The sequence below is a fragment of the Fulmarus glacialis genome, unplaced genomic scaffold, assembly GCF_000690835.1.
Source record: "Fulmarus glacialis isolate BGI_N327 unplaced genomic scaffold, ASM69083v1 scaffold26550, whole genome shotgun sequence".
In the NCBI taxonomy this organism is placed as follows: Eukaryota; Metazoa; Chordata; class Aves; order Procellariiformes; family Procellariidae; genus Fulmarus; species Fulmarus glacialis.
In genome coordinates this window covers 6,742-7,014 of record NW_009186197.1, presented here as the reverse complement: position 1 = coordinate 7,014, position 273 = coordinate 6,742, and the positions used below count along the sequence as shown (strand labels likewise).

Below are 273 nucleotides of genomic sequence, written 5' to 3'. Positions count from 1 at the left end.
ACCCAGCGGTGGGAGGGTGAGGGTCCACAGTCCAGCTGTCCTAAATCTCATGCTCTCCTCCCATCTTGTCCCCAAGCCTGGCACGGGGTGGGGGACAGAGGCCCCAGCGCGATGGTCCTGGCAGGAGCCATGGAGCTGGTGGCATCAGGCTTTCTGTCTAAGCAAGTAGCGTCGTGCTCATGGCGTACCAGGCTGGGGCAGCTCTGTGGTTGTCTACATCCCATCTTGCTGGTCCCTGGGTAGGCCCGGACCTGCCACAGCTCGGAGGGGGGG

The 273-nt window shown here is 63.7% G+C and overlaps 1 protein-coding gene across 1 annotated transcript in view; it reads left to right on the top strand.

Annotated features, from left to right (window-relative positions):
- EIF4G1 (eukaryotic translation initiation factor 4 gamma, 1) overlaps positions 1 to 273 on the top strand; it is a gene marked incomplete at its 5' end in the record, with an annotated part of 7,647 nt that overhangs the window by 644 nt on the left and 6,730 nt on the right. The gene's annotated exons all lie outside the window — the stretch shown is intronic.